Source organism: Prionailurus viverrinus, chromosome A1 (assembly GCF_022837055.1).
Source record: "Prionailurus viverrinus isolate Anna chromosome A1, UM_Priviv_1.0, whole genome shotgun sequence".
NCBI lineage: Eukaryota > Metazoa > Chordata > Mammalia > Carnivora > Felidae > Prionailurus > Prionailurus viverrinus.
Genome location: NC_062561.1, coordinates 25338878 through 25352510, shown reverse-complemented (window position 1 = coordinate 25352510; position 13633 = coordinate 25338878). Strand labels below are relative to the sequence as shown.

General features: G+C 46.7%; 1 long non-coding RNA gene across 1 annotated transcript; it reads right to left on the bottom strand.

The window, feature by feature from the left end:
- Positions 1–3984: 3984 nt before the first annotated feature.
- On the bottom strand, positions 3985–10424 carry LOC125160123 (uncharacterized). Its single transcript, XR_007150143.1, has 2 exons — positions 10138–10424; positions 3985–4721 (listed from the first exon to the last, which is right to left on the bottom strand). It is a non-coding gene; the product is annotated as an uncharacterized LOC125160123 (long non-coding RNA).
- Between the last annotated feature and the right edge of the window lie 3209 nt (positions 10425–13633).

The window sequence follows — 13633 nt, the reverse complement described above, 5'->3', positions numbered from 1 at the left end:
CCCTGGAGAATAAGTGCAATCAAAGAGCTCACTCTTGCCAAAGGCAAACCTGAAACATTGCTGAGAGAGACAAAGGTCTGCGTAAACTGCTCATTCCTCCAGCTTCAGGAAGCTCTATTCTCATTCCAAGTTAGAATCCCAACGGCAAGATGTTTTAGGGCATTCGCTGTACTAATTTGGCTGTTTCCAGAAATACCTACACTTAGCTGTGATTTGAAAGGTATGACCTTGATTTTAATCACAGACTGAAAGAAAATGGTCCTAAGACAAGTGTTTTGTAGTTTGGCAGACAATAATTCTTTTTTTTTTTTTTTTTAATTTTTTGTTTCAACTTTTTAAAATTTATTTTTGGGACAGATAGAGACAGAGCATGAGCAGGGGAGGGGCAGAGAGAGAGGGAGACACAGAATCGGAAACAGGCTCCGAGCCATCAGCCCAGAGCCTGACGCGGGGCTCGAACTCACAGACCGCGAGATCGTGACCTGGCTGAAGTCGGCCGCTTAACCGACTGCGCCACCCAGGCGCCCCAATAATTCTTAAGATCAAGACCTTGCTCGTTTTACCACCCATATCCTTTATGTGAGGATTCATGAGAACCCCAGACTCGTATCTGACCACCTGCCTGACTTGACATTAATACTCAGGTGTCCAGTAGGCATATCTCATTTAACACGGCCCAAATCAAACTCCCGATCTTCCCCCACCGTCTGCTCCTCCTTCAGTCATCTCGGTAAACAGCAACTCCACTGCTCAGGCCAAGCATCTCAGAACCATCTTGGCGTATCTCTATCTCTCTCTCTCTCTCTCTCTCTCTCTCTCTCTCTCTCTCTCTCTCCCCGCCCCTCACATGTAACCAGTTATCAAATTCTGTTGCCTTTCCCTTTAACACACACTCAGAATCTGGTCACTTCTCACCACCTTCTCATGTCTGGAAAATTTCATAGACTCTTTGACTGGTCGCTCTACTTCTGCATGTTGTTCCTCTACCAGGATAATCCTGTAAAATATGTCGGGTCATGACCCATTCTCTGCTCAAAATCATCCCATGACTTTCTGTCTTACCGGAAGGAAAAACCCAAGATCTCCACTTCCTGTCCCGCCCCCACGTTCCCGTGTCTGACTTGACGTCATGGTGATCTGCTCCTGATTCACCTTACCGGAGCCACACTGGTCTCGCATGCCCCCATCTCAGGGTTGGGGAGGGGTGGGGGGGGGGGATTTCTGTCCAGAAGATTCCTCCCAGATAGCCACATGATCCCTCCCTCTTCCCCCCTCCCGTCTCTCCTCGAAGGTTACCTTCTCAGCCAGGGTTTCCTGACCACCCCATGAAAACTGCAGGCCCCTCTCTGAGCTCCCTTTCTTCTCCATTCCAGCTTCATTTTTTCTCTGTAGCACTCACTACTGTCTGAGATACTATGTGTTTTATTTATTGTCTGTCTTGCTCCACTGGGTGGAAGCTCCCTGAGGGCAAAGACGTTTGTCCGTCTGCTCTGTTTGATTCACTTCTGTAGCTCACCACCGAGAGCACTACCTGGGACAGAGTAAGTCCTCAGTAAATATCGACTGAATGGATGATTAGATTCTATGAGAATGTGTGTCAGAAGAAAAAGTATCTGTTTTGTCCAAGTTGTATTTCCTTAGGCGAGATGATTGATGTTATGCATTGTAATTTACTTTTTGGTTTTACTACTGGGAAGCTCAAGGTCAGACATAGAAGGAATTACAAGCACAGTTTCCCCCATGGTCTCTAACTCAGTAACAGCCTCCTCCGTATGTTTTCTCGTCGTCTTCAATTTTAACTTTTATTTGAACAACCTTGTGTGTACCTATGCTTCCGATAGTGCTCATGGAACTTCAGGCTCCCACAAAATATTTGTCAAGTGAGTGCATTGTATAGCATTTTCACCCTTTTTGGAAGTAAGTGGGATATGAATAAGAAATTACCCATGATCTCTGGTATGGCTGAAAAGTAATGAGCTAGAGAGAAATAGGCGATGATGAGGAGAGGAGAGACTAGTGGGGGGGGGGAGGGGGAGGAACCACCCACGTCCCCCCTCCGGGGCGAGCGTATCATCATCCACACCAGGACCCTATGTCAGTGAGGGGGGGAGATAGGAATAATTCTGCCAGGACAACAGGCATGAATTGGAGCTGCCTGGACACACTCGGACAAGTGGCTACTTTAGCAATGATTCATATTTGTTACATAGTAGATATTTAATTTAGGTTCAAGGTCAGGAAAGTAAGCGTAAGGAAAATGGACTCCTTTGCTAGGATCCACAGAAGCCACCGGAAGTGTCACCAGCACCAAATGAAGACACGTTCCTGGATGTTAGGAAAGAGTTAAGTAAGCGGGTTGACTTTTTTTTTTTTTAATTTTTTTTTCAACGTTTTTATTTATTTTTGGGACAGAGAGAGACAGAGCATGAACGGGGGAGGGGCAGAGAGAGAGGGAGACACAGAATCGGAAACAGGCTCCAGGCTCCGAACCATCAGCCCAGAGCCTGACGCAGGGCTCGAACTCACGGACCGCGAGATCGTGACCTGGCTGAAGTCAGACGCTTAACCGACTGCGCCACCCAGGTGCCCCAAGCGGGTTGACTTTTGTTGTTACTTCTCAACATTGACTCTGGCAGAGCTGTTTGAAAGCCTGGAAAAGAGGATAAGGGGGGACAGACCAGACAGTACCAAAGGGAGTAACTTCCCAGAGCCCAGAGAAATCCTGCTGCTGTCCGCCTATCCGCCGACCCCTGAAGCAGGACAGAGGTGAACGGACCCCTCTCCTGCCTGGTGGGGAGTCCCCTGCCTTCTGTCTTCTCTTCATTCCCAAAGCTGGGATTTCTGTCCTCTCCAGCCACCAGCTCCCAAGATCCCTCACTCAAAGGCCAATTCCTTAGGTTGCTGGTGGCAATGAGAGCTCCCAGAGCCTAACTGAAGTTTTTGGAGATAAAGTCTACTGCTTTCTAGCATCTGCCTGTCACTCTTCCACAGAGCCAAGTGAAGGTAGGCTGCTCATTTGCTTTTCACAAGCCATGCCAGTGGTTTCTCTGTCGTTTATTCAAATCGTTCCAGGCGACTGCAGACTCAGGGAGAATCCAACTGAACATCTTTCCGGATATTACCGTTTGACAGAACACTTGGCAATTGCCAAGGGCACCTGTTCTTTATAAAGTTGGGTACCACCTTTATCCCCTTTTATTTAAAAAAATTTTTTTAATGCTTTTTTTTTTTTTGAGAGAGAGAGAAAGAGAGGAGAGAGCACAAGTCGGGGAGAGGCAGAGAGAGAGAGGTGGGGGACACAGAATCTGAAGCAGGCTCCAGGCTCTGAGCTGTCAGCACAGAGCCCCACGCGGGACTTGAACTCATGAGCTGTGAGATCATGACCTGAGCCAAAGTCCGACACTTGACCAACTGAGCCACCCAGGTGTCCCCTTTATCCCCTTTTAGAATCCAGGCACTGGGGGCTTTGTTTTAACCATCATCAGGGTCTTACTCATTACTGGGTTCCAAACATCACATCCTGATTAGTGGTAGGTAATCGTTCTTGATTCTTACTCTCATTTGGATTTCTACCTTCTCATCCTAAGAGTAACTGGCCTGACAACTGAAACTCCGAGAACATTTTTTTTTTCCTAAAGGGCACAAGGGGTGCAAAAATATTTTGCAAATCTTGCCTCTTCATGTGCAATCAGCCTTTCCTCTCCTGGAAGTGATGTTTCCCTCGTATACCTTCTCTCGTTGAAGAACGGAAGGACACCCTCCTTCCTTATGTATTCCAGCCATGCAAATTGTACCCCAGAGGAAGAGAGACCAGAGAAAGGTCTCCGTGCTCAAGAATATAGGAAGAACACAGAGATCAGTACATCGTTGACTTGGCTCTTCTGTACAGAGCCCTTGACCACCAGAAAGAAGTCATTGCTGAAGAATTAGCTAAAAATGGGGGGGGGGGGGAAGGAAAAAGAAGGAAAGAAATCAAACACCACGTGAGAGTCTCACCACGGCATATATTTGGTTGTACAGCAGATCTAACTGTACTGTATACGGTGGCCAATCTGGAAGATTCTTCTTCTTGTGGTGTTATCTCCCGCCTGGGAAACTTCAAACCTCTTAATAAACTAGAAGGTAAAGAGGTATGTTCTAAGCTCCTTCACCTTCTTTCTAGCAGGGCGGTCAGCTTGCATTTAGGATACTCCTAAGTTGTGTGTGCCTCTGCAAGGAGCCAACAACATGTATTCCTGGTAGATTGCGGGGACAGGGCCTCAGTCAGATACGCCATCGTGGGGGTCATCGGCCCAGAGCCCCTCGAACAGGACCTACAAATGTCAATATCAAGAACACTAGTCCTCTCTAGACATACGCATGGGATGCCAAGCTTGGCCATCGTCCCAGCCTACCAGCCCTCTGCCGCCACGCTGGATGGACCGAGCCCCTTCTAAGATACAGATGACATCAAGGTTGCCAAGGAAAATCCCGAGCTGCCCCACTGCTGGGTGGCCGTTGGTAGTGAGACTTCCTCACAGTTCTTCCCGGATCTCTGGAAAATCTCCCTGGAAACTGCTAGGAGAAGCCTCTTTTTGCTGCACCTGTTTGCCTCAGGGCTTCTGGTTCTCTCTAATGATTTTCCGTGAGGGTGGGGGAGTAGACTTCGTGCTATCTGCATTATCAGCACAACTGATTTAACTGCATCCGGGACTGAGAGAAATTTTCAAAGATTTCCTTCCCTGGCAAAGCAAACAAAATATTGTTGTTTAGGAATCAAATATTTGTACTCAAAAAAATTTTTTTTTACATTTATTTATTTTTGAGAAACAGAGTGAGACAAAGCGTGAGCGGGGGAGGGGCAGAGAGAGAAGGGGACACAGAATCTGAAGCAGGCTCCAGGCTCTGAGCAAGCAGTCAGCACAGAGCCTGATGTGGGGCTCGAACCCACGAACTGTGAGATCATGACCTGAGCCCAAGTCGCACACTCAACCGACTGAGACACCCGGGCGCCCCAAATATTTGTACTTTAAAGCAAAGCTTTGCTGTAAGGAAAGGACAATGTAAACATGTATTCTCACTTTTGATCCAGAGTCAAGGAGATCTTTATTTATTTTTATTTTTTCATTTATAATTTACTTAGGGCGAGTGAGCACACAAGCTCAGGAGGGTCAGAGGGAGAGAGGGAGACAGGGAGAGACAGAATCCCAAGCAGGCTCTGCACCTGCACTTCAGCATGAAGTCCCAGGTGGGGCTCGAACTCACAAACTGTGAGATCATGACCTGAGCCAAAACCAAGAGTCAGATGCCCAACCGACTGAGCCACCCAGGCACCCCAAGGAGATCTTTAGATGTAAGGAGCATATCCTTATATTTTGTGCTACCCCTGGGTATAAGGTCTGTTGAGACGAAACCAGAGCTCTGTTAAATTGAGGACAGGTCCATTGGTGGGTGTAAGCATGGGCCCGAGGGTGGTCTTCTCGAGGAAGGGATAAATGAAAGCCCAGCTGCTCCTTTTTTCTGTATGCATACACTTCACCTAGGTGAGGAGTGAGCCACAGGGTAGAATAAAGAATCCTTGGACTATTATCTCAAAATGTGAACAATTTTTATAACCTGTTCTAGGGGATGATGAACTCATCAAGGTGAGAAACTCGCCTGCTTTGAGAGAGCTGGGCTGTGACTGGGTGCTGTGTTCCAGTGATTTATAGTCCCTTTTAATGCAGTTGGGATTGGGAGCGAAGGTCAGAGTGGGTCTTTGAGCAGACGTATGAGAGTGGATTTTAGATATAAATTATGCAGCACTTGAAGTTCAACACAGATACAAATCGAGCAGCTCCTTCGTGGCGTTTGGGGAGTTATGACTGATGTGTGGTCTGCTTATCAATGGGAGTAGGTCACCCTTCACTTATGAGAGTATTTTTCACATTAGGATACCCATAATTAATTAGGGGTTCATGTGGTGAGGTCATGAATGGAAATGCTTGGTGTTTTGACCCCCTAAATCTGTGTTCTTGCCCACAAGGCCTCAAGGATAGATTTCTTTCATAGTTCACAGAGGAATGATGCGATCTTGCCTCTCAGCACAGCAGGAAACACTTTCATGGCGCCATTAAATTGGAGCTTGTCCACGCTACGGCAAGGAAGCCGATTTTTCGCGAGACAAATCGTGTAGTATATTTTATTTCGATCCAGGATCTAACTTGGAGACTTCTTGATGACGAATTTTTTTTTTTTCCTAAATATTTTGGATAGAATTGGTTTACTCTTCCATTCGAGGGTGAAAAGGAATTCTAAACAACTCAGACTTTCGCCGGTCCAGCTAGTCAAATAAAGGAAGACTTGATGTGGTACGGCAGCCAGAAGGAATTTCCTTCCCAGTGTAGCTAATCCGTGTCCACCTTCTGACGGTGGCATGCATGCCTGAAGCTTTGCTTTGAGTCGTTGCTGAAATAGTCAAGGAAGCCCCAGGAGCCCAGCTTATTTTTGCATGAGGCATTTGATGGTAAACATGTATACTCTGAGAGCTGGGCTCCTGAGAAAAGCAAGGCTTTATTTTGAAGTCCCAACGGCCGGCTCTCTGCCTCTCATTAAGAAGAAACCACCACGATCAACACTTGCTTTCTGTTAGAAGCCTGTAGGGTCCAGTGCTGTCACATCTTAGAGAATTTTTATTTCTAGGTCTCTGGGTGGAAGTGCCTACCAGTTCTGTTCATTTGTTCCTGAAATGTGAGCTTTTGTAATGAAGTGTCCTAGAGTGGACTTCAGTACAGAAGGGCACCATTATTTAGTAACACGGACTTTTGTGATGTTTGGAGCCTCCTGGGAAGGTCTGTAGGTTCACTGTGACCTAAAGCTTTTAAATAATTTATTTAAGTTTATTTATTTAGAGAGACACAGAGAGCATGAGCAGGGACAGAGACAGAGACAGAGACAGAGAGAATGAATGAGAATCCCAAGCAGGCTCCACACTGGCAGCGCAGAGCCTGATGGGAGGCTCGAACTCATGAACCGTGAGATCCTGACCTGAGCTGAAATCAGGAGTCGGATGCTTAATCGACCGAACCACCCAGGTGCCCCTGAAGCTTTAAAATCAAAATCTTATCTTCCATGGGTTGTCCGTTTTGTCTTTCAGGAAATGCCGCAGGACTTTTTCCCTCCACATCAGAGGATTTTCTCCTTTTCTTCTCTATAGCCCACCCCTTACCCTGCCTCTTTCCTTGTCCCCTTGTTCTTCTTCATGGCTTCACAATTCTTGTGAGCACTTCGTCCTCTCTCTTCGGCACAGTAGGAATGGGCCACCTCATTCCACATATTCCGTTCTTGACTTTGCCGAACTGCTCAATGAACACCAGTCACTGCTGCCCTCTCAATTTCTTGTTCGAGCCACAATCAGGTTTTCTGTTACTTTTAGCCCGAAGGCGTTCCTGACTTAATCAGAAGGAAGGTACTTAATAATGATGAAGACCAGTTGTCAAAAGCCACCAGCAAATATTATTATGAATAATACAATGCAAAACAACTTATATTAAAGTCAAGCAAGAACTGCACAGAGATGGCTCCTCCTGCCATTATTCAACAATTTTTTCTTCAAGGCTCTAGGGAATGCGATAAGGACAATAAAAAACAAAACAAAACAAAAAAACCCAGGGGCGCCTGGGTGGCTCAGTTGAGCCTCTGACTTCAGCTCAGGTCATGATCTCACAGTTTGTGGGTCTGAGCCCCACATCGGGCTGTGCTCTCAGTACAGAGTCCGCATTGGGTCCTCTGTCCCTGTCTCTCTCTGCCCCTCCCACACTGGTGCTCTCTATCTCAAAAATAAACATAAAAAAAAAAAATACCATGAGACAAAAACATTAAAACCAATACAACAAATGAAGTCCTGAAAGTTCAACCGTGCAGAGTTGTATTTTTGTATTTTGTATGGTGTGCACCGTGGAGTTGGGTTTTTGTGAGTTTAATAAGATCAGTTGTACAGCCAGCTGGGATTTGGGGGGTTAAGCCGTGCTTTCTAAATTAATTATTTCCTGGTTGTAGTTTGGTGCTATTTGATAGAACTTAGGTGTTTCAGCTTACATATCTGTATAGCTGTAGGCTGGACTTCCCAGGATATTGGCAATTATCCAGAAATTTCTCAGATGTTTGGTTCCTGTTTCACTGGGTAAATTGGTCCGAGAGAATAATGGAGATCTGGGTATACACCACTCACTCACCTTCCCTCCGTATCCTCCCTCGTTCCCGGTAAAAAGTTCTCTTCTTTCCATTTGAGCTCAACTGTTGATTGTCTTTTTTTTTTGTTTGTTTTTCAACGTTTTTTATTTATTTTTGGGACAGAGAGAGACAGAGCATGAACGGGGGAGGGGCAGAGAGAGAGGGAGACACAGAATCGGAAACAGGCTCCAGGCTCCGAGCCATCAGCCCAGAGCCTGACGCGGGGCTCGAACTCCCGGACCGCGAGATCGTGACCTGGCTGAAGTCGGACGCTTAACAGACTGCGCCACCCAGGCGCCCCATGTTGATTGTCTCATAGCAGACTTTGCACTATTACAGACTGGATTATTGTTGATTTTGTAATCAATAGAAACAATAAGAAAAAAGAGATAAAACTTTTTTTTTGCATGTGATGTGACTATTTTCTCTGAACATCTACTAGAAGACAGAATTTGTTAAAGTGTTTGGATACCAACCAAACGTACAAAATAATAACTCTTCTCCGTTTTAGCAATACCCACGTAAAGCCTGAAAATGTCATTAACGGTAGTTACAAAATTTATAACATGCCGATGAAGAAACATAAGATATAAAATGTAAGAAAAAATTTTACATGAACAAATGAAAAATCATACTATATGCTTGGAAGGGAAGACATGATTGTTCTAAAAATGTCAATTCCCCCAAATTAATAGAAATATAATGCAATTGCAGTTAGAAACCCAGCAGTGTTGTGTTAATGTGTTTGTTTAGTTTTTAATTGGATAATGTGATCTTAAGGTTTATGTGGAAGAATAATTGTATCTGAACTTGCGAAAAAATATGAAAACAATAGTAAGATGGTTTTTCCTTGATCAGATTTCAGAACACATTCTAAAGCCTCAAAACTGACCTGATACAAGTAAGCGTGATGACAAAGAGAAAGTGGCAGAGAGTAGAGAATCCAGAAATGGATTCTACCTAGTGGGAAGAGCTTGGTTTATTTAACCAAAGATACTGGCCCAAGGAGTTCTCCATCTAGAAGAAAATCAGGTTGGTTCCCTATCTCCTATTATAGTATAGAATAAAATTATGAATGGATCAAAAAGTTAACGTAAAAAGAGAACAGTAAAAATTACAAAAGAAATCTGGGAAAATGCAAATACAATCCAGGATTTGGAGAAACGGTGGTAATGAAGACTGAGAACCCAGTATCCATAAAAGAGAAGAGACAAGTTTGACTGTGTAATATAGAGAACATAGAGGGTAAAATTGCCTTTGATAGACAATGTATTAAAATCTATATATACGATGACCTCTTACAAGTTTGACAAAAACATAAAACAAGAGAAGAAATTCGAAAGAAAAATGCCTGAAATGATAGGAGTAGACACTGTGGATGTGCAGACTTGTATCTGCCTTGGAGGGTGACCTCTTGGAATGCGGCCACCATATGAAGAAATCCGGACACGTGTTCCCACGCCGACAGCCAGGACCAGCTGCCAACGTGTGAACCCGGCCCTTGGGACTAGTTAGCTAAATGGCCAGTCACACGCGTGACCCTAGCTGAGACCAGCAGAAGAACTATCGGGCTGAGCCCTGCCCAAACTACTAATCTACAGAACCATGAGGAAATGAATGGTTGCTGTTTTAAGGCAGGGGTTGGCGAAAGGTTTTTTTTTTTTTTTTTTTTTAATTAAAAAAAAAAGTTTGTTTTTGAGAGACAGGGAGCGCGAGGGAGTGGGGGACAGGCAGAGAGCGAGGGAGAGAGAATACGAGGCAGGCTCCAGGGTCGGAGCTGTCAGCGCAGAGCCCGACGCGGGGCTCGAACTCGTGTACAGTGAGATCATAACCTGAGCCGACGTCAGACACAACCAGCTGAGCCACCCGGGTGCCCCCAAGGCAGGGGTTTGCAAAAGTGTTTTAAAGGGTCAGACAGCCTGTAAGATCTCTATCACGATGACTTACTTTTGGGTTGCGGGACAAGAGCAGCCGTCGACAGTAGGGGAAACGCATGGGTGTGGCTGTGCTGGAATAAAACTTTTTGTTTTTGCAAAGATAGGTGGCTGGCTGGCTGGCTGTCGTTTGGTAACCCCCACTGAATCGGTCGGTTGGGCCGCAATCACGAAGTGATACCGAGGGATGTCGGTGACGTTGTCAAGCGAACAAGGCAAGTTGCAGAACAACGTGTAGAGTGTGGTTTTCGAAATTTTGGCCACAGACGTCTAAACCAAGCCCAGAAAACCTTCGGTATCCGTGCACGTCTGCATGCATACACGTGCGTGAGTGCAGGGATGCCTCGGAGTAGTGGATTATTAGGCGGAGGCCCGTTGGAGGCGGGGTGTGCTGAGATGAATATTGGTTCTGTGCGGTTTCATGTTGTTTCCGGTTCTGCAACGAGCCAACGACTTCTGAACTTTGAACGCCATCGAAGAAGGAAACAACGAAAAAGAGTTAAATGCCTCGAGATTTCTGTCGCGCTCAAAGACTGCGTGCAGCCACTGGCTCCATCCACCGTCGTCACCAGAGGGCGCTGGGCATTTGCCAGGTGGCAGAAGGGAGCCCGGTGGTGGGGGTGGAAGGAAGACCGAATGCTGGAAAGAGGAGGGGGGGCGGATTTTCTGTTTGAACTGTTGCTCCAGGCTTGGATTTTTCTGAAGGCGGACGGAAGCCTGAAAGTCATTGGTTGTTGCCGAATGGACAAAATACCTAAGGATTTATAGAGGCCATCAACGGAGGCTCCTCTGACTCTTTGGGTGGAGCCTCCGCTGTTGGCCCATGGTCATCTATCCTAGGGGCCTTACCACAGAGCACCCCGCCGTCACAGCTGGGCCTCCTGGTGCGTTCTTGTAACCGTCATCTGGGTATCCGTGAGCGGAGGGGAGCCTCTGCTACGATTCGCGAGAACCCATCCTCACGGGGATGTGAAATGTCTCCCTTTCTCTGCAGAAGACCTCTCTTGATTGATTGTTCCAATTGCTGTGAGAAGGGAATCATTCACAAGAAGGATCACTGAGTAGCTTAATTAAAAAAAAAAAGTGCTTAATAGCCAATGCCGCCAATTCCCGGCCCCGTCAGTGAGTCCACGATGGTGAACGTGGGACCAGCCCAAGCGTCATGTTCCTGCGAATCCTCTGGCCCGTTGACACTTAGCTGGCCTCACAAAAAGGCTGATGGAGCCAACTTGAAAGAAATTGTTTTTGGGCCCAGACAACTGAGGGTTTGAACATAAATGAAAAGTACAACCCATATGAATGGGTGGAGGAGTGTTTTCTTGTGGGGGGGAGGTAAGAGAAACTTTTTGACCAATTTTCATAGTATCTCACCTAAATATAGATGATACATAGGCATGTACATGTGTATATACTACACAGGCACATATATATATATATACACACACACGTATATGCTTACGTATCATATATATATATATATATATCTTATAACGCACACACAGCTTAGACTTGTCAGGCACGGTGTTTTAGCTTTTTCAAAGCAGTCTGATATCTGTTACCTCATTCGGATCAGCATACAGAGTTCCCGATGACTACCTAAGTCAAACTTTGGTTTACTTTACGTTGGTACGCGGAAATGATCTCATCAGTCGGGGATGGCATGTTGGGGCGGCAATAAATTTTGAAGAAGATAATTTCGTCTCTGATTCCTGACTCCTGGGTTTCTCAGCGGCCTGGCAGGAAGAGACGGAAGGGGGCGGGGGCACAAAGGCTACAGAGGGTGCCAGAAAGGTGTGAGTCTTGCAAAGGCCTGAGCGGCAGCCGCCGCGGGAGGGAGGGAGGACGCCGGCTGCCCTCCGGCCCTCTGTGCACTGAGCCCAAGACAAGAAGCAGGAATGAAATACTTGGAGGGAGTGGGAATTCTCAAGTGCAGTCACATTTTAAGGGCATGGACGAGTACTCCCCTGAAGGACTTACTTATTTTTAGTGTTTTGTTTTTAAAGAAAAGGAAAAGAATACCACCACAACTGGAAAGGATTTGACACAACAGAATCAAGTTTCGAGGATGGGTTTGGAAGAAGTCATCCCACCATATGGCAGGAGTTTGAAGCCCCTTTCCATGGCTTCTTTCACTGTGGGTTTACGTGGCCTCCATGAAAACAGGGTGCAGTTTACCTGATGACAACCAAGCACCAGAATTCTGCTTCTGTGCACGGTGGCCTTGGTGTGGCGTCTCAGCTGAGCCGCGTCGTGGCTCTAAGGCAGGCTTATGGGGTTCCTTGGTAATCCAGGAGGAACTTCAGTTCCAGAAATTTGGACCTGGAGGGACTCTAGGACTTACCTTGTCCCACCCGCGTTAGGGGGCAGCCTCCTTCTCAACGCTTCGCTAGGACAAGTGACAAAAACAGCGAGGTCAGGAGAAACGTAGCCTGGGTGTGGGAGCGCGTGTCTAATTGTGCGGTACAGGGGGTAGCGGCAAGGGAGGGAGAAAGGTGCCCACCGGGACAGGGGGACGGGCTTTCAAGGGTACTTGGCCTGAGCTTTGGCCTTCACTCCCCTTCGCCAGCATTCGACGTGGGACGGCCTGAGAGAGGGCAGGAAGGAGGTTGTGATGAGCCCATAAAACCTTCTGCTGTGTGGGTCTCCTACAGAATGTCAGTGTAGCTGTCTGCCTCCCTAGATTGCTGGTTCCAGGGTGACGGGAGGGGAGGCCTTGATTCCCACATGCGATCTCAGTGTAGAAGTTAAAGGCAAGGAGTGCGGAGTCAGACTCTTACTATCCGCCTGACCCTGGGCAAGTCACTTACACTGTTTCTGAGTCTTCGTCCGTTAACAGGAAGCTAGTGATATGCTCCTACGATTAGTGTGGTGATTCAGTTCTATCTTTGGATGAAATAGAATATTAGAGGCCTGTCACAATCTAAGTATTTTTTTTTTAAAGTTTTTATTCATTTATTTTGAGAGAGACAGACATGTGAGCGGGGGAGGGATGGAGAGAGAGAGGGAGAGCAAGAATCCCAAGCAGGCTCCGTGCTGTCAGCACAGAGCCCGACGCGGGGCTCGAACTCACAAACCCCGAGACCATGACCTGAGCCGAAACTGAGAATCGGAAACGTAACTGACTGAGCCACCCGGGTACCCCATAACCCGAGTATTTAATAAGTCACTGCATACGTGTATTGCTTCCCACCACACATCTATTGGGCTCCTTTTGGGCATCTGGAGTCAGATGGGGGCTAAGAGCCGCCTCCTAAGAGTTCATGACCACTGGTTTCAGTTTTTCTTGAAGTGTCTGGGAGAGCATTCATTGGAGGCGTGCTCCCAATTTGAGTAATTGGCTGCTTTGAAATAAGCTTGATTATCTGGGAAAAGGAGGTGACAGTCCCTGAGGACAGGCCAGGGGATGGAAGCAACAAAGAGCAGCGTCTTGTTAGCGCACTAGAGGGGCCTTCAATCACTGAGCCAGTTCCTTTTGTTAGTGAGACTTGGGCTTTCCACACGAGGTGCCG